Source organism: Saccostrea echinata, unplaced genomic scaffold (genome assembly GCF_033153115.1).
Source record: "Saccostrea echinata isolate AGI-Se365-2 ecotype Australia unplaced genomic scaffold, CSIRO_AGI_Sech_v1 ptg000022l, whole genome shotgun sequence".
Taxonomy (NCBI): Eukaryota; Metazoa; Mollusca; class Bivalvia; order Ostreida; family Ostreidae; genus Saccostrea; species Saccostrea echinata.
The window spans coordinates 17,296,867-17,317,115 of record NW_026889771.1 but is presented as its reverse complement, the minus strand read 5'-3'; the positions used below and the strand labels follow the sequence as shown (position 1 = coordinate 17,317,115).

The 20,249-nt window shown below is 34.7% G+C and overlaps 1 protein-coding gene across 1 annotated transcript in view; it reads right to left on the bottom strand.

Annotated features, from left to right (window-relative positions):
* LOC133190568 (tyrosine-protein kinase Src42A-like) overlaps nucleotides 1-20,249 on the bottom strand; it is a 74,235-nt gene that overhangs the window by 30,502 nt on the left and 23,484 nt on the right. The gene's annotated exons all lie outside the window — the stretch shown is intronic.

Sequence of the window (20,249 nt, the reverse complement as noted above, 5' to 3'; positions counted from 1 at the left end):
TGAATCGCTCTTCTGATAAACTGTACAACCTATCACTTCTATTTGAAGCTTCTAAGTATCCTGTATATTTAGATAAAGCCTTAAAATTCCAAAGGTAGGTCATCATGACCTACATTTTAGATGAAACACTCTGAGAACCCAAAATGATTCTAAGCCAATTAGTACCTGAGAAATGGTCATGGTGACTTACTTATCACTTGTTATTCTCTGAGGACCCAAAATGCATCAACTAAGTTTGATGATTCTAAGCCAATTAATACCTAAATATTTTTAAAAATTATAACCATCGAATTTCAAAAGTAGGTCACAGTGACCTTTTTTTCAGATTACATACTTTGAGGACCCAAAATGCATCAACTGACAAAGTTTGATGATTCTAAGCCAATTAGTACCTGATATATTTAAATAAAGTCATAAAATTTCAAAAATAGGTCACAGTGACCTTCTTTTCAGTTGACTAAGTCTGCAGACCCAAGATGCATCAACTGACAAAGTTTGGTGATTCTAAGCCAATTAGTACCTAAAAATATATTAATAAATAATAATATTAATAAAATATTTAAATAAAGCAATAAAATTTCAAAAGTAAGTCACAATGACCTACGTTTCCATCAACTTACTCCGACGACCCAAGTTGCATCAACTGACAAAGTTTGATGATTCTAAGCCAAATAGTACCCGAAAATATTAAATACAGCAATAAAATTTCAAAAATAGGTCAAGGTGACCTAATTTTCAGTTGTCGTACTCCAAGGACCCAAGATGCATCAACTGACAAAGTTTGATGATTCTAAGCCAATAAGTACCTGAAATATTTAAATAAAGGCATAAATTTTCAAAATTAGGTCATGGTGACCTGCTTTTCAGTCGATTTTCTCCCAAGACCCAAGATGCACCAACTGACAAAGTTTGATGATTCTAGGCCAATTAGTTACCGAAATATTTAATTATAGTCATATAAATTGAAAAGCAGGTCACGGTGACGTACTTTTCAGTCGACCTACTATGAGGACCAAAGATACATCAGCTGACAAATTTTGATGATTCTAAGCCAAATAGTACCCTAAATATTTAAATATAGCCATAAAATTTCAAAAGTAGGTCACAGTGACCTACTTTTCAGTTGACATTTTTCGAGGACCCAAGAAACATCGACTTACAAAGTTTTATGACCATAGGCCTTAAAATGTCCAAATTATGCCTCTAAAACGCTTTGAAATCGAATGCCTGCAAAGTTCAAAAAGTAGGTCACTGTGACCTACTTCTTAATAAATATGTTTTGAGGCCCCAAGATGCATCATCTTACAAGATTTAATGATTCTAAACCTCCCAGTATTCAAATTAATGGCCTTAATTGTTTTGAAAAAGATAAGCCATAAAATTCAAAAAGTAGGTCAAGGTGACCTACTTTTTAGTCGACATACTCCGAGGACTCCAGATGCATCAACTGACAAAGTTTGATGATTTAAGGCCTTAAATTGTTCAAAATATGCCTCTAAATCATTTTGAAAAAGAATGGCTGCAAAATTTTAAAAGTAGGTCACCGTGACCTAATTTTGAGTCAACAAGATATGAGGTCCTTAGATGCCTCAACTGACAAGATTTGATGATCCTAGTCCTTATAGTAAGCAAAATATCAACATTTTAATAAAATGTAATTTTTGGTCAACTTTGAAGTGACCTTGAGACCACGCCCTTTGTCCCAGGGTGATGCCTTGAATAATTTTTTATCTACAACATATCCTCATCATTTTGTGTAAGTTTGGTGATAATCTGCCCAGTGGTTCTTGAGAAGAAGATTTTTTAGCAACCAGTACTTTTCTTTCTATTTTCCTAATTATCTCCCCTTGTTTAAGGGTCACAACCCTAGTTTTAGTATAAACGGGAGCCCTTGGGCCAAGGATGCCCTGTGACAAATTTGACAATAATTGGGCAAGGGGTTCTTGAGTTATGGCCCATATTCTAAAAAGTTTATGCACACCGCACAAATGGCCATAGCGTTAGCTCTTTGAGCCTTTGGCTCAGAAGAGCTAAAAAGAAACAAAAACTTGTGTAAACTTGATGCAATATTTTTAATAAGGTTACTGCATGACTCTTAGATTTGTAGGAACTATCTACCATAAAACATTTTAAAAAAAAAAAAAAACTTGATTTCTTTGAGATTTAATGTCAGACTGGTTTTAAGCTGCAGTTCATATTGACAAACAGACAACCGACACGCTGATTCCAATATCCCCCCCTATAATTATATAATATCAAGTTAGTTTATTATACATTATCAAGTTAGTTTTAACAGGGTTTGACATTAACTTTTATGAGTACTAGACCAGTCGGGCTACTTCCCATAATTTTTACTAGCCCTGACCATAAAATCACTAGCCCTGACCAAACTCGAAAATTTTCTTTTTATAACCTGCTATTATAATGGAAAAAAGTTTCGAAACCATACTACAGTGTTATCTTTCACATGTGTTCATGTATACATTTTGACAGACTGTTCCATAGGTAGCAGCCCATTGAGCCCATAGGTAGCAGCCCAAAGAGTCAACATGCGAATGTTATAAGCTTTAAAGAACATTAATTCAAGGAACTTAAATAAAATTATTAGGGTAAATATACATGTAAATAAATTAAAAACTATATTATTCAAAGATTCTTCATACCAAATAATACTGAATGAAGCTAGTTTCGATTGTGACTTGTCTATTACAGCCGGTCTCAAAAAATAGCAATTGTGTCATGCAGGAAAGTTTTCTTTTTCAGAGCAATGGCTGTGTTTGCAATCGGAAAATTAAGAAAATTTCTTTTAAAAGTTTTTAGAGCATTTATTTGAAAGACTGAAATGAGGGTTAACATATTTATTTCATCCATACGACCAGTCGGGCTAGTTATTGAACATTTAACATGCATTTACTAGACTGGGTCAGTCGGAAGTGCCTTAGTGTCAAACCCTGTTTAATTACTTTTCACCAAATTCATTTTAAAAGTTAAAAGGCTAGCCAACTAGATTCATTTAGTCCAACGCTGATTCCTTTGCCCAATTCCCAGGAGATATAGATAACACCTGCTTGATCAGAGATGCTCTACCAGTTAGTTCCTCACACTAAACTCATTAATTTCTCTCTAATTTGACTTCTCTCTAATTTGACATGTAATTTTCTGTTATCAAATTTCTCATTGACCAGTGCTTGATAATTACACCAATGGGAGAGGTGGAATTTCTCTTATAACATTACATTTGTTATAGATTGCTGTAAAGTATATAATGAAAAAAAAAAAGAGTATTTTCTTGATTTAACATTTTTTTAATGAGGATACTGCAACATTCTTACATTTTTGGGGATTGTGTAATTTAACAGTATAGAGACACAGTTTTTTAAAAAAAAATTCACTAAATTAAGGGTCACAGTGACCTATAATAGGTTGTGACACACCTTCTACCTAAGATGCATAAATTGGCCAAGTTTGATGATTCTAAGTCTAATAGTTTTCTAGTTATGAGCCGGACAGGATTTTTCCATATTTGGCCATAGCATCTTAATTAAAGGTCAGAGCAACCTACTTTTAATGCATGACACACCTTCTACCCAAGACGTATCAGCTGACAAAGTTTGATAATTCTAGGCCTAATAGTATAAAAGTTTTGAGCCGGACACAAAAAAGCTAACAGACGGACAGAAGACAGACATGAAGGCCATAACATATTGTTATACCTTTAAAAATTTGTTCCTATATAAATCAATACTAATAAAAGTCTAACATTTCCAATGTTTTACTGAGCGGGCATAAAAACATCAATGTTTGACCGCGGAATGAGATATTGGACCTGTCGATGAGATGTTGGACCATTTACGTCACATAATGGGCGGGGCCAGCTAAATCTCATTTGCATTCGTTGGTGTTCAACATATATGTATGTCAAAAAAAAATTAACTAGAAATCTGACCAGTCAGCAAGGGCTCTGCCGAGGGGTAGAAATACATGTATAAGGGTGCAGATTAGGGGATGAGAATTTTACTTGATTACAAGAATTTAAAAATATATAATATACAATTAATTACCCCTTATGAGGTCAACATGGTAAAATAAGGACCCGTGACCTGGCCCACGAGGTGACCTGACCTGACCGAGGCCGCGTAGCGGCCGAGGTCAGGTCAGGTCAGCGAGTGGGCCAGGTCGAGGGTCCTTATTTCACCATGTTGAACTCATAAGGGGTAATCAATTGTTTTATTATACAGATATAAGTTAAGGCAATTTTTGTAAGCTTAATTACTAAAATAATCAATAAAATGTATAAGACCTACGAACTGTTATCAGTGTTCCATCGGGATCGGGATTCGCTAGTGAAGTTGTTTACTTTTCGGCTGCCAGTCTTGTAAGTTTTTGCACCGCCGATTTATTAAAACACTCTGTGATTGTCAGTAACATTGCATTTTTATAAATTCACAGATACCATTCCCGACTACAATGACAATCTGTTGCAGACTTTTACTGTACAAGAGAGCCGAGTCTGCGTTCGTTGAATTTGACATTGTATTGTAACGAAAGTTAATTTCAATGAAAACAATAAATGTTATGACGCATCTAAAGGCCAATCGTGTTCCGTATCCTAAAAATACTTTACATATTTTTATAACGGCAATTTTTGTAATGTACAATCATTACTGTATGCATATTTTTTTTTAATTTGAATGGAATTTGGATTAACAGGTCATTTTTAGCGGTCATTAATTTTATTGACCGGTCATTATACCCCACGTGCAATGATTCCTAGGTCATTCTTGCTGTAAACGGTACTTTTTGGAGTCATTATTGAGTTTAAAAGCCTTCTAACAAGCCAATCAAATTTGAGAATTCTTAATAGAGGTATAATAAAGAAGAATAAGCAACAGCAACTGCTAAATATCCAACAACCTGTAAATAGTATCCTTGTATTTACAAAAGGCAGTAAAAAACGTAAATCAATTATATGTATATTTAAAGAAGGATGAGGCATGTGTTTTCTAAAATGTTAGCCTTCAGTGAATGCAAATATCACCCAGGCTTGACCTTAACTTCAAAACAAAAATCAGCTGCAGACAAAGGTGTTAATTAATCTTAAAATGACAGAAAGATAACCCTCTAAAATGTTTTAGAAGCAGGAAGATAATCAATCCCAGGGGACTAATTATACTGCTCTCTCAACCTTTTCTTCTACGTTTACAATAAGAACTTTTTCAACAATGATAGAATGAGGTTATAATTATCAGAATACCTGTTAAAAAATAGTATTCTTGAATTTACATAAGGCAGAAAAAAGAAAGAAAAAAGAAAAAAATAAAATAATAATAAAGAATATATCTTTATCTACATCTTATTTTTAGAATTCAATAAAATCATAACTCATTATGTATTTTACCAAAAAAAAGTATGAACAGTATTTAAATCCACATTTCAGAGAATGTAAACATCATTCAGAATTGACCTTCCAAACAAACTTCATTTGCAGACAGAGGTGTTAATTAATCTCAATGTGACAGATAAAGATTAATGCTTTGGATTTTCTTCAAGAGGAAAGTTAATTAATCCCAAGAGACTCATTGCAGCCTTTCAAAGTTTACAATAGGAACATTCTCAGCAGTTATCTCTCTTTGCCCATTCACTCTTATATAAAGTTAAGGAATCTACCCTACCACCCCAACTCCAAACCGGATGACACAGAGAACCAAACTAAGCATCAAAATATGTCTTACTTCCTCTTCAACCAACATACCAAATTTGAACTTAATTGGTCAACCCTAAAAAAAGTTATTAGAAAAAAAAAACAGAAAATTTGCGGACGGAAGAATGACAGACAGACAGACAGACAGACAGACAGAGTGATTACTATAGGGCACCCGCAAATCCTTGCGGGGCCCTAATAAAATAAATAAATAAAAGGTATAACAAAACATTTATTGACTGTGTTCTCGGGCAAAATGCATTTTGTCGACCCTCGAACCAAACTGTTTGCCTTCGGTCTAACGGCCTCAGCATGTTGCCTTCAAACCCAGTCAATAAATGTATAATACGTCACGGGCGTATAAAAACTAATTTAATAACGAGGACCATGAGTATTAAGTATTTCTATGTTTTTCTAAGACATAAGACACGTGCATTTCAAAGAAGTGTTTGATAAAACAAGAGGCCCATGAGCCACAATGCTCACCTGAGTAACTTTAGCCCTGCTGTCCCTTCTTCAAATTTCCAAAAAGATTTTATATATCCATGAAAAATTGTGACCCTATATTTATCCTCACTCTAGGGGTCTCTGAATCCACACAACATAGGGATGCTTCAATATCATTATGATTATCTTGGCCTTGCAGTTATTGAGAAGAAAATTTTTTTCTCATATACACATAGTATGTAAAAATAGGATCCCCTTTTTTTAAAGCTAAATCTAACCCATGGAAAATAATTTGAAAAAAAAAAATCATCCACTCAACTGGGGAATGTCTGCATATGTATGGCACAATTATGGATCTTTAGAAGATTTTCAAAGTTTATTTCTGATGAAGCCCAATGTAAAACTTTTGATTCCCTATTGTGACCCCACCCTACCCCTGGGGGCCATGTTTTGAACAATTTAGAATCTACACTTCGAGAAACTGTCACATTAGTCTCATCTCTTCTGGCCAATGTTCTTGAGAAAAAATTTACAAGAATTTTTCTGATATATTTTAATTTAAAACTTTTATTCCCTATTGTGGTCCCACCCTACCCATCCCCTCCTAGGGACCATGATTTTAACAATTAAGAGTCTACAACACCCAAGGAAGCTTAAACATAAGTTTTATCTTTTCTGGCCCAGTGGTGGTTGAGAAGAACATATTTAAATAATTTTTCCTACATATTTCAATCTAAAACTTGAAACCCTATTGAGACCCCACCCTACTTCCGGAGCCATGTTTTGAACAAATAAAAATCTACACTTTTTCAGTAAGCTTCCCTATAAATTTCATCTCTTCCATCCAAATGCCTCTTGAAAAGAACATTTTTAAAGGATTTAATGTAAAACTTTGATCCCCTATTGTTGTCCCATCCTACCTTCAAATTCCTCAAATTCTTCAAACCACAATCATGTCCGACAAGAAAAAATTGTGAAAATTACAGCCTGTGTAATTAATCCCCTATACAGTATTTTACTTCAAGGAAAAAGTGCTGATAGCACATGAGTTCAACTATAAACATTATACTTGCTGATTTTGTTTTACATTGAAAGAGCTAGGTTCACTTTATGTACAAAACGGCCCTGTAGATATACCAATTGATTGACTACCACTCTATATTCAATTTCATACAACAATATAAATATAAAGTAGAGACACAGGCACCTGACGTAACTTATTTTTCTTTTAACAAGAGTCCCATAAGCCACAATGCTCACCTGAGTTACTTTGGCCCTGCTGATCTTCACCAGATTTTCCCCTTGTAATAATACCTATTGTGGCCCCACCCTACCCCCGAGGGTCCTGTTTCAGCATTCCTGGCCCAGTGGTTCTTGAGGAGAAAATTTTAAAAAGATTTTTCCTAAATATTTCAATGTAAAAATTGGATTCCCTATTGTGGCCCTGTCCTACCCCCAAGGGTCATGATTTGAACAATTTAGAATCTACACTACCCCAGGATGCTTCCACATAAGTTTCAGCTATTCTGGCCCAGTGGTTCTTGAGGAGAAAATTTTTAAAATATTTTTCCTATATATTTCAATGTAAAAATTGGATTCCCTATTATGGCCCTGCCCTACCCCCGGGGGTCATGATTTTAACAATTTATAATCTACACTACCCCAGGATGCTTCCACATAAGTTTCAGCTATTCTGGCCCAGTAGTTCTTGAGGAGAAAATTTTAAAAAGATTTTTCCTATATATTTCAATGTAAAACTTGGATTCCCTATTGTGGCCCCGCCCTACCCCCAAGGGTCATCATTTTAACAATTTAGAATCTACACTACCCCAGGATGCCTCCACATAAGTTTCAGCTATTCTGGCCCAGTGGTTCTTGAGGAGAAAATTTTTAAAATATTTTTCCTATATATTTCAATGTAAAAATTGGATTCCCTATTGTGGCCCCGCCCTTTCCCCGAAGATAATAATTTGGACAATTTAGAATCTACACTACCCCAGGATGCTTCCACATAAGTTTCAGCATTTCTGGCCCAGTGGTTTTTAAGAAGAAGATTTTTAAAGATTTTTTCTACATATTTCAATGTAAAACTTGAATTCCCTATTGTGGCCCCGCCCTACCCCTGGGGGTCATGATTTTGTCAATTTAGAATCTACACTACCCAAGGATGCTTCCATATAAGTTTCAGCATTTCTGGCCCAGTGGTTCTTGAGAAGAAGATTTTAAATGACCCCACCCTATTTTTGTCTTTTCTTGATTATCTCCCCTTGTAAGGGGGCTTAGCCTTTCATTTTAACATTTTATACTCTCCTTTATCCAATGATGCTTTGTACCAAGTTTGGTTAAAATTGGCCCAGTGGTTCTTGAGAAGAAGTTGAAAATGTCAAAAGTTTACAGATGGACGGACAAATGGACGGATGGACGGACAGACGGATGGACGACGGACAAAGGGTGATCAGAAATCTCACTTGAGCTTTCAGCTCAGGTGAGCTAATAATAAAAATATACCTCCTACCTAATAATACACAAGGTACACATCGGGCGCCATCTTGAATTTTTCTAGATCGCTCACATCAACTTGTATTTTTATCTGAAACTCCATGAAATAAATTCCCTGCAACCATATTCTTTCTGTGGCCAGTCTTTTGAGGTCTCAACTTACGGACAGTGCAACCAGAAGGGCGCATCGCACTTTCAAATATTAAAATCTCTCCTTAAACTCGATCTACTGCTTCAACAATCTGAGAAATTGCTAAAGGGGGGCCGGAAGTTTACATCAATATGCTAATGGGAATTCGTATTTGTCAGTTTTTGGGTGGATCTAAAGCAGCGTGTTGTAATTACTTTGAAATTTTAACAAGTATTTCGATATTAAAATGAAAAAAAATGCAAAATGGGAAAAATAAAACACTTCTTGTGAATATACCTTGTAAAATATACTGTATTAATCTACACAGGTCATTGCGTTTAACCGTCTTTAATAAAAGAAGGGGGGTGCTTAAAATTAAAAAAAAAAAAAGCACAAATCATGTAGAGTTTATTGAATGGCTTTTTCAAAGCAATAAACAGCAAATCTCCCAATTATATATATACCTGGCATATGCTTAATTGAAAAAAGGGGGAGGGGGACACATAAAACTATATAATATATAATATTCAAATATTAGCTTGTATGTTATATGTATATCTGTCACCAAAAAAATCGGACAATAAAGATAAAAATGTTGCCATGCCACTACTTTATTGCAATACTTAATATTCCAGATCTCAACAATCATTGGAATAATTTTAGAGTGACTCCCTCCCCCCCCCCCACACACACACGTACATACTTTAACTGGTTTTAAATAATCAAGGTCAATATTCTCCACAGATAACGCTCAAACAGTGCATCAATAATGACAGTGTTATAAATTATGTTCAGTGCGTATAAGTAGGGACTTAAAACCGACTCAATACTTTGTTCATGAGGCCGATCTTTGACATTTACAAAACAAGAGGCCCAAGGGCCTTAATGGTCACCTGAGTACAACAATTTAGAGGATCCATAAACTGATAAATGAAGCTTTGTTGCAAAAAAGCAAGAAAAATAGTACGATTAAGATCAACAAAATAATTGTTCTAGTATCTATCTATCCATCTGTCCCCCATTTATCACTATTACTATGCCTCTCACACTGACCTCAATTGGCCTTTGAAGAACATTTAAAAAGATAAGTTATTTTTGTTTCTTTTTTATTCATGTATTATTTCCAAGTCCACCTGATCATTTAGACTAAGAAAGTACTTTTAGTATTATACAATAAATGTTCTTGCCTCTTATTCTATTAACCTTTCAAATAAATTATCTACAGTGATTAATTATCAAAGGTGAATGGCAAAGGGGAATAACTTCACTCAGTAGAATACAAATTAATAGAGCCCTTGCCAGGACCAGAACACTTGACTAAATGGCCCAGATGTTCAAAATTCTGGTAAAAATATCCTTGCTTATAAAAACTTTTTACTCTGTTTGCCTCCAATATGCCCAGGAGCAGAGAAGCTCTTCAAAGAAATAATGCAATTTCACTATTTAACACAGCCCTACTCTAACACCAGAGCCCATGACCCAGGGTCATAAAATTTACAAATTTGGAAGAGGTACCCTCATCATCATAACTATGCAATTATATCTAGTTAAAGATTTTCAAAGAATTCACCTATTTTCACTACCCCCCCCCCCCCCCCCCCCCTTCACAGACACAACAGAACCCCTGGAACCACAAGTTTTAAAAATTTTGTAAAAGCATCCTTGCTCATCATAACTATACACTTGCTTCTTTGCTTTTTAACCAGGAGTAGAAAAAATATTTTGAAAGAAATTATGAATTTTCACTATATAATCAATAGAGTCCCCCCCCCCCTTTCACCAAAACCCCTGACCCTGGGGAAATGAATTTCACAATTTTGGAAGAGGAATTCTTGCTTATCATAACCATGCACTTCCAGTAAATAATACCCAGGAGCAGAGAAGAATATTTTCAAAGAATTGATGCATTTTCACTATATAATCAATAGAGCCCCGCCCTAACACCAGAACCCCTGATCCAAGGGCCATGAAATTCACAATTTTGGAAGAGGCAGCCATGCTCATCATAACTATGTACTTAGTTAGTTTTTTTAATACCCATGAGCAGAGAAGATTTTCAAAGATTTAATGCATTTTCACTATATAATCAATAGAGCCCCACCCTAACACAAGAACCCCTGACTCTGGGGCCATGAAATTCTCAATCTTGGAGGAGGCAGCCAAAGTTAATTATAGCTATGTACTTAGTTAGATTATTTAATACCCAGGAGCAGAGAGGAAGATTTTCAAAGATTTAATGCTTTTTCACTATATAATCAATAGAGTCCCGCCCTAACACCAGAACCCCTGACCCAGGGGCCATGAAATTCACAATTTTGGAAGAGGCAGTCTTGCTCAACATAACTATGTACTTAGTTTATTTAATACTCAGGAACAGAGAAGAAGATTTTCACAGAATTAATGCATTTTCTCTATATAATCAATAGAGTCCCGCACTAACACCAGAACCACTGACTCTGAGGCCATGAAATTCACAATTTTGGAAAAGGCAGCCATGCTCATCATAACTATGTACTTACTTAGTTTATTTAATACTCAGGAACAGAGAAGAAGATTTTCAAAGATTTAATGCTTTTTCACTATATAATCAATAGAGTCCCTCCCTAACACCAGAACCCCTGACCCTGGGGCCATGAAATTCACAATTTTAGTAGAGGCAGTCTTGCTCAACATAACTATGTACTTAGTTAGTTTATCTAATACCCAGGAGCAGAGAAGAAGATTTTCAAAGAAATAATGCACTTTCACTATATGATCTATATAGCCCTACCCTAGCACCAGAACCCCTGACCCTGGGGCTATGAATTTCACAATCTTGGTAGAGGGCTCAATGCTTATTACAATCATGCCAACAGTTTGACTGCTTGATGCCCAGGAGTAAAGAAGAAGATTTTTAAAGGTTGCATTAATTTTGGTGGTTTTAGCCCCACCCCTCAGGCCCCAGGGGGGCAGGGATCATGAAATTCACAATTTTTGTCCCCCTTTACCCATTAATGCTATATGCCAAAATTGGTTGAAATTGGTTGAGAGGTTTCAGAGAAGAAGCTGAAAATCTTTAAATGTTAACGCATGACGGACGACGCACAACGACGGACAAACTCAGGTGACCTAATAATATAATTATGATCGCTTTGATCAGTTATATATCAAGATTATTTTGGGGGAAAATAAAATGAATGTTCTTATATTACGTTGTATACCTGTCTGAAATATTTTTTTGGGATCAGTACTAACTTTAACTGGTTATTTTTAAAAATAAATCTTACAAATATATTGACCAATCAAAAAAGGACTTTCCGTAAGAATTTCAAGTCAAATTTAAACTTCTGGTCCCCCTTTAGCAATTTCTCGGATTATTGAAGCAGTAGATCGAGTTTGACAAGAGATTTTTAATATTTGAAAGTGTGATGCGCCCTTCTGGTTGCACTGTCCGTAAGTTGAGACCTCGAAAGACTGATCACAGAAAGAATATGGTTGCAGGGTATTTATTTCATGGAGTTTCAGACAAAAATACAAGTTGACGTGAGCGGTCTAGAAAAATTCAAGATGGTGCCCGATGTGTACCTTATGTATTATTAGGTAGGAGGTATATTTTTTTTATTAAAAAAAAAAAATACCGTATATACTCGCCTATATGTCGGTCCGGCTATAAGTCGGTTTTATTTTTGAAGCTTCAATTAGAGGGATTGACCCACTAAAATACCAATCATTTTATAACTCGCATGTAAGTCGGATAAAGAGTTTTGGACCAAAGTTTAACTCCCAAAAAACCAACTTATAGGCGAGTATATACGGTAAGTAACATCAGGTGCCTGTGAGTAGAGACTTAGCACTTTTGTTTTCTATACAGGAGGCCCATGGGCCACATCACTCATCTGAGCACTCTGGCTAGGAAAAAGCAGAGATTAGTTCAGTATTGAAAAGTTTAAATATAAAAGTGGTTCCAGGGGAGGGGAGGTATGATTTGAACAAACTTGAATCTACACAAACTAAGGATGCTTTTGAATTAATATGGCTTTGATGTTCTTATGAAGAACATTTTATTGATATATCCTTTATATTCTTTTGTATAACTATGACCCTGTTATGTCCCCTCTATACTCGGGGGGGGGGGGGGGGGGGGGGGGGGGATAATGATTTGAACAAATTTGAGTCTACATAACCTGAGGAAGCTTTTATTTTATTATACCTCTATTAAGAAAACTCAAATTTGATTGGCTTGTTAGAAGGCTTTTAAACTCAACAATGACTTCAAAAAGTACCATTTACAGCAATAATGATCTAGGAATCATTGCACGTGAGGTATCATGACCCGGTCATTATAAATAATGACCACTAAAAATGACCTGTTAATCTCAATTCAATTCAAATTTAACAAGAGGCCCATGGGCCACATCGCTCACCTGAGTAACTTTGGCCATGCTGTTCTTTACCAGATTTCCCACCTTGTAATACCTATTGTGGCCCTGCCCTATCCCCGAGGGTCATGATTTGAACAATTTAGAATCTACACTACCCCAGAATGCTTCCACATAAGTTTCAGCTTTTCTGGCCCAGTGGTTCTTGAGAAGAAGATTTTTAAAGATTTTTCTTATATATTTCAATGTAAAACTTGGATTCCCTATTTTGGCCCCGCCCTACCCCCGGGGGTCATGATTTGAACAATTTAGAATCTACACTCCCCCAGGATGCTTCCACATAAGTTTCAGCTTTTCTGGCCCAGTGGTTCTTGAGAAGAAGATTTTTAAAGATTCCTATATATTTCAATGTAAAACTTGAATTCCCTATTGTGGCCCCGCCCTACCCCCAGGGGTCATGATTTGAACAATTTAGAATCTACACTACCCCAGGATGTTTCCACACAAGTTTCAGCTTTTTTGGTCCAGTGGTTCTTGAGAAGAAGATTCTTTAATGACCCCACCCTATTTTTGTCTTTTCTTGATTATCTCCCCTTGTAAGGGGATTAGTCCCATTATTTTAACAATTTAAACTCCCCTTCACCCAAGGATACTTTGTACCAAGTTTGGTTAAAATTGGCCCAGTGGTTCTTGAGAAGAAGTTGAAAATGTGAAAAGTTTACAGACGGACAGACAGACAGATGGTCAGACGGACGGACAACGGACAATGGGTGATCAAAAAAGCTCACTTGAGCTAAAAATGAATGCATACAGTAATGGTTGTTCATCACGAAAAATGCCGTTATAAAAATATGTATAGTCTTTTTATGATACGGAATACGATAGTCCTTTAGATGCATCATAAAGTTTATTGTTTTCATTGAAACCTTCGTTACAATGTCAAATTCAACGAATGCAGACTTGGCTCTTTTGTACAGTAAAAGTTGCACCAGATTGTCATTGTACTCGGAAATAGTGTTTGTGAATTTATAAAAATGCATGTTACCGACAATCACAGAGTGTTTTAATAAATCAGCGGTAGTGTTGGGAATCAGTAAGAATTTCATAATCGATGATCATGCTACTGTAACTAACTAATTATCAATTATAATTGGACATTTACAAAGTTTGTCTATTTAGTTTATTAAGGTGTAACATCCCTCTGATAAGAGAGATAACTTTTGGAGGAAATTTTTCCAAGCAATCCAATGAAATGTCTTGCCAAGTTTAATAATGAGGACCATTTCATAGTCAACTCATTCAAATCTGATCAATTGTACAAATATTGATTTTCTATTGCCAATATTTTAATTAATTACTTATAATAGTTTACCTAAAACATTTATACTCAGTTCCTTTAAACAAAGACAATTGAGATATTTCTATCTCTTAACATATAATTCTTTTAATTGTTACAGAAATTTCAGATGCAGAATTCTTATAATCAATTAATTAATTTTTTTTTTTCACTAAAAAATATTTTGAAGAACGATAATGGAAAGATAACTCTTGTAGATGGATGCATTTTATTTTACAAGCATAGGAAACATTGTGATATTCTGATTTAAAAAGCAACACTTCATTATGTTTTCTAATGTGAGTTAGATAGATATGATAGTAAATATTATTCTTACATATACCTTATATCTTTAATTTTATTGTGAGATAGAAAATTATTGATCTTTCTATTTACCACATCAAATTTTCTTTATATCATGATTAGACATAATATTCATTTCTGAAAAAGTAAGCAACACTTCATACTTCAAACTATTTTTCGTTTGAATCTAATGCTATTGTTATTGATGAAAATCAATGTTGGGAAATTAAAAAAAAAATTGGTGAAATTTAAAGCAGAGGGATATTTCACCTTAAATGGTAGGAATGGGTGAATAACTACTTTCTGATGGTAGTCCAGCTGGTTCTTCATTCATTTTGAAGAACCCAAAGTATGTCCATACCCAGGAATGAGCATTCTTACCCAGGAATAAAGACAATTGTCTGTTCATCTGTGCCATTACGATACACAAATAAGTTAAAAGATAAGTTGGGGCTGGAATATTTGGCTTAAAAACTATTACGCTTGTAAAATAATAAAAAAAAAATAACCCGATTAATCGGAATAAAAATTTTGTAATCTGAGCGCTTGGATTATGCCAGCAACTGAGTGATTTTCAATTATAATCGATGATTGGAACACCACTAATCAGCGGTGCAAAAACTTACAAGACTTGCCGGCAGAAAGTAAACAACTTCACTAGCGAATCCCGATGAAACACTGATAATAACAGTTCGTAGGTCTAATACACAATTGATTATTTTAGTAATTAAGCCTATAAAAATTGTATTAACTTATATCGGTATAATAAAACAATTGATTACCCCTTATGAGCTCAACATGGTGAAATAAGGACCCTCGACCTGGCCCATTCGCTGACCTGACCTGAAGATTTTTAAAGATTTTCTCTATGTATTCCCATGTACAACTTTGATCACCCACTGTGGCCCCATCCTACCCCTGGGGGTCATGATTTGAACAAATTTGAATCTACACTGCCTGAGGATGATTCCACATAATATTATTCATATTTTATAGCACAGTGGTTCTTGAGAAGAAGATGACATTAGTTTTTCATGAATTCGTAATTATCTCCCCTTGGAAGGAGTGGCCCTTTCTTTAAACAAACTTGAATCCCCTTTATCAAAGTATACTTTGTGGCAAGTTTGGTTGAAATTGGCCAAGTGGTTCTTGAGAAGAAGATGAAAATGTGAAAAGTTTACAACAACAACAACAGACAACAGACAAATTCGATCAGAAAAGCTCACTTGAGCCTTCAGCTCAGGTGAGCTAAAAACGTATCCTCTGAAAGTCAAAGTATTGGAAAACAGGCTCTGTGAAATTGCAATACTAGTATTCTTGAATTTTAAAGAAAATAGGTTTATTTGAGCACTTTCAGCGAAGAAACAAGATATGAGCGCACTCCTGGATCCAAAAATAAAATGTGTTTTTAAGCCTTATAAACAGTTTTATTGTTATATAGTTGCATATTTTAGATGAGAGATTGCGCTCTATACAAAATTTCGAAAAATAGCTTAAAAATTTGGTTGTTTTTATAGAAATCTTAAGAATTTGGGGAAAATGACACAATCTATGACATCATAATGCACTGACTGGCCTGAAAAGTACGTCATTTTTAATAGATACGCATTCACCAAGTGTCTAAATGTAATTTAATTTATTGCCAACTAAAACTAAGCAGTTTCACTTTTTTAAAAAGAAATTTACAATGCCAAATGAAAGAAAAAGTGAGCAAGCTCACATACCCCATGCTCCCCCAAAACTTGACAATGCAACACATAATGAATGGCAAGGTGCACTTTAAATACACAGTATAATTCAAAAAGGAGCATTACTTGCAAAAAATCATCACATCAAAACTTCTTGCATATAAGGACATTCAAATCTTCGTATGTTACAAATTTAATTGGGCTGAAGTTTCTAGATAAATATTGGAATCAAAATTTCTTGGTAATATACAAATCAAACACATTACGTCTGAAATACCTACAAAGTTCCAGGAAATTCAGTGCAGGAATTATGCTGACAAACTGTTATTTAAATTCCTCATTGATTTCAATTTGTTAATGAGTGTAATTCCATGTCCAACATATGACAATTAACACATTTAAATAACTGATGAAAACAGAATTATGATGTAGTCATATAAATTTATTTATATACTGTACTTATGAAATTATTTTAACAAAGCTGTGGCAAAGCACTAATTTGAGAGGGGGGGGGGGGGGGGGGGAGGAGAGAGAGAACTTTTTGTGTACTTCTATTCAAGATTTTGTGTGTGTGTGTGTGTGTTGAGTCATTGATATTTTGATCTTAAAATCAGCAGAGGTTTTTAAAGGTCATAAAATATTTCACAATAAAGAGCAAAATCCACGAACCATCAAAAATGGCCTCATTCCAAAAATTAACGTGTTTTTTTATTATAGATAGTGTAGACTTTTAGCTTTTCATAACCGTTTTTCTTTTTTCCATATCTTTTATACTTTTTTAAAGGGAGATCTTGCAGTATGGCAGTGTTTTGATGGAAAAATGCAATAGGAACGTCATTTTTTGTAATATAACGTCACGTCAAAAGGCGATAGAAATGACTATCGGATTATAATGTGCCAATATATGAACACAGGAATTGAAATCAAATAATTGGGAATAGACATTTATCTTATCAACATCATTATCAATTTATGATTATATTAAAAAGGAGATAAAGATGTTCATTTTATATACAAATGTACATGTACCAGTCAATTCCCCACCTAAGAATAAACAGAGTATATAAGAAGTATTACCTGATATATTGTTCAAAATATGTCTTTACTGCAAGAAATTAATAAAGACAGAAATTTGTGCTTATACTCATTTGAATGTTTTTATACAAAGAGAGTATGTGACATTTAGATAAATTCTTATCTATATTGCTAATGCGTGCGGGAAATTTGGCCGCAACTCAACCTCACTGATAGTGTATTTATTTAAAAAAAAAAATAAATTGGTGATTCGTGCCGGGTTGTAGAGATAAGTGATGTTTCTTTTTTTCTCAAAACATATCATTATCGATAGATCTATGAATATAATTAACTTAATATGCTTTCTTATATGTTAAATTACTATAACATTCACTACTTTCTATTTCATTTTCACGTTATGATTTTTATGTGTACAATTAGAGCAGTGCTGCATACGTAAACCAAAGCTTATAAATATACATGTCAAGATAGTAATTGAAATACATGTACAGGCAAGAACATTTTACTTACTCGGCGCAAGATTGATTTTACATGAACAAGGCCCTACCACAGGCAGAATAAGAGAAGAGGATAAAACAATCTGTAATAGGGAATATTTCTGTGGTGAACAGTGGCAGATGTATGGTGGGATGGGGAGGTGTAATATAAAACACAAACACACAGACTAACTTCTATTTCGTTGCAGCAAAAATAGCTGTAAATAACTTGCAGACATGTATTCAGGAACATATTTCAGGGGTTGTCTTGTACATATTCTACATTGCACTGACTATACATTTGAGTTGACAAACACAGAGTCTATCCCGGTGCCCAGTTAATCATATAGTCATGAATTGTAGCTTTAAATAAATCCCATACTTCAAATCAATGCTGATAAAATTGCATGCATATGTAATGCACTTATGATTTAATGTCAAGCAAAGTAAACCCCCACCGCATCCCTTCTCACTGTGTGGTGAGAAACTAGGTGGATCCAGTGGGAGTTACGATTTCAGAGTAATTAAATGTAAAGTAAGAAAAAAAAATTAATTTGCCACCCCTCCCCCCATTCCTACCCCACCCCAAAGGATCTGCATTTGGTCAGAAGAGACGTGTATATAAAGACTGCTTGCCAATGTGAAGTGTCCAACACCCCCCACCCCGATTAGGTTTTTCGCGTTGAAACTGTTTTTCCCTTGTCAAAAAAATTTAAGTCGGATTTTTTTTGGAGTGGATATAGTTCCCCCACACCCTCCAACCCCCTTTGAAAAAATCCATGGACCCATCGTTGACTCTAACATTTTTTTTATTTTACTGAAATGCCTCAATTATACCGCCGAAAAAAAAAAAAAAAACAAATAAATAAATCAAAAATAGGATTTCGAATGAAAGACTCTTCTAAGAAAAATGTCCCCTTTCGAATACTACGTGCCTGAAAATCAAGCCATCCTATGTATATCAGGCCCGTAGGAAGCAATTTCAGTTGGGGGGGGGGGGGGGGGGGGGGACAGCTATACATTTTCAGTTTCGGGGGGGGGGGGGGGGGGGGGGGCACTATCAACTACCAAAATTTCCTTGAAGAGTAAAAAAAGTCATCAGACGTTTTTATTAAGGGGGCACAAACATATAGTAGCTAGGTTTTCTATAGTAATCTATATACTGGGGGGACATGCTCCCCCGGTTCCTAACTTCCTAAGGCCATGTATATTGTGTTTAAATGTTAATCAGTGTACAGTCATTTGTAACGAGAGTTGTACTGGTCAATAAAACTTGACAAGAACAATTAATACATAAGACTGCGGTAATTACCATAGATCTACAGATTTTACTCGTTATTGACAATTGAATAATTATGAATTTTTTGAAATATACATGTATCAATTCCCCTTTTCTTCTTTCTTGTCAAAGCGTATGACATTTTTTTTTTGCTCGTCATCTCATTATTCTTGACGACACCCACCCCCACCTCTTTAAAAAAAAACAAAAAACGATGCCCCGTATACCTGAATATTTTTAGTAATTTCCATAGGAACACATATTTAAAATAGGCATTTTGCTTCTGGAAACACATTTGAAGTATGTCGCATAAACAAAAATACGTGTATCAAAACAAATACTGTCGACGTAAATAAAAGATATACGAACAAATATACTTTGAATATTTTATTTAGTCAGAAGCCAGACAAGTATCCTTCCTTTGAAAAAGGATGAAAATTACTTTTCACGCTTTTAAATGCATGTGCATAAGAATTATTTGATTGGCATGTAGGTACAAAAATAAAGATTGATTGCAACTACATGTTTATACAAATTTTGTATGTTTGTTTCCACATGGGGATTCGTCAAAGACATGTGCGTTTTACGCACCCGCATATGAGTTCTATTTTGGATCCAGTTTACAGAAAATCTCAATGTTAAAATTTGTAATGATTTTTTAAAGATATTTTTTTCCTCTTTCGAATTAATACATTTAACAAAACAGCAAGCTAGGTCCATAAAAGAATTAGAAAACTTTTTTAATTTAGCAAAACCACAATGACTATATCCTTTATGACGTCACAAATGACATATATGAGTAACGTCACTTACAACATACATGATCTTAATACAAGTTTTTTTTCCAATTTCAATTTCTGAAAATGTTATTTATAGATTCTGTTTCCACTTTATCGTCTGCACATGAAACAAACAATCGAGTGCTTCTCTATCACCTTGTGTGTTATCTATGGATCTTAAGTGTAATATGAAGCACCCATTAAGGATTGATTATCAA